We start from the raw sequence: 1,555 nt of genomic DNA on the forward strand, positions 1-1,555 counted from the left end.
CTTGTCTTTTATACTCATTCTGTTGTGTGTGGTAAATGGTTGTTCTCAGAGATTGAAATCTCAAGAAGATTTAAGAGCTAGTGGAAACTTCTGAACATGTAATCAAGAAGTTAAATCTTTCCTGATAACTTGCACAAGACTTGAGTCTTGTTAAAATTTGCGTGTATGTTGTCATAGTTACCACAGAAACAGAAGCATCTGTTCTGGAGATACTGTGTACTGGGCAAATACACTTGTTCTTAATCCCCTTCCTTCCTGGTTTTCCTCAAAAAACAAAGCAGAGGAACAATTCAAGTCCTATTCTTACCATGTAAAGGAGTGATGGAGGCTGTCATCCTTCAGGAACTAACAAGAATAGAATGAAAATAGTGTCTCTGACTTTTTTCAAAGAAGGTCCTGAAGGAGAAGCTGACTATTTCAAAGGACCACAGTCTGATTTTGTTTTTCTTAAGTCTTCTGAAAAGTACAGACTTTTAAGCCCTAATAAACCAGAGGGATTTGGGGTTTTTTGGTGCCTTCCTTGTAATAGGGGAGGGATTAATTTACTCCTGCATGGTATCAAATAAGTGTCCTATTGATTTCTACTGTAACCTATTTTGATCTGGAAAAATCAAGCCAATTTTTTAGTTTCTCATTTTAAACAAAGAAAAAAAAAACCCAAACAAAACTGTCTTGGTAAGGCTTTCATACAACACCCTGGTGGTGGTTAATGCCATACTGATAGACTGATCCAAACAGAGGACCAAATTAATTGAATCTCTAGCTGTAGGAGACACTCTTTACTGTTGCTTGGCCTGATAGGATGTGGCTCCATTTTTAATAGCAGATAGCTAGCCATTATTTCTCCTAAGATACAGCTTCCTCATTGTAAAGTACAATGCAACCAATTGGAAGTTGCCAGTGGTTAAGTAAACTGGCTTAAGTTTCCATATTTTACATACTTCAGATCAGTCTCGTAAATTACTTAGTTTATTGTCAGAAGTCATGATGATCCACAACTACTACAGTCAGGAACTGCAGTGCTCAGCACCCATGAAAATCAGATTACCCAGTTTAAGAGTCAGGATTACATGCTTAGCATGAGGTAAAATACTCTGGTTCTGTAGGGAGCACCTGTATGCATACAGGTGCTGGAATTGTTAAGTACGTTTTCTAGATGTGTATGTTTAAGTATAAATAGTTTATCCAAAGCAATGAAATACATTGTTTCATCTTAAGTAATCTCTTGCTTCTTACTGGTCCTGTCTAGGGGGAACATTTTTTAGTATAAAAAAATGACAAGATACCTGAATAGACAATTTTTTACAAAAATCATAAAGCCAATTATAATTCCTAGTTTACTTAGGTTAATTTAAGCAGTACATGAACATTATAGTTAGGAGAAGTGTTTCTAACGTTGTTTCTGTTTGCATCTGTTGATTCACTGATACTTTGCTGACTGTGCTTCCCTCTAATTCTACCTAAGCTTATGAGTAGTAGTAAATACTTAAAGGTTAATCCCAATGAGACCTGGTTGGCACTGGCACTGAGTGTTCACGCTTGTAAACACATCCTT

This window comes from Harpia harpyja, chromosome Z (genome assembly GCF_026419915.1).
Source record: "Harpia harpyja isolate bHarHar1 chromosome Z, bHarHar1 primary haplotype, whole genome shotgun sequence".
NCBI classification, from domain to species: domain Eukaryota; kingdom Metazoa; phylum Chordata; class Aves; order Accipitriformes; family Accipitridae; genus Harpia; species Harpia harpyja.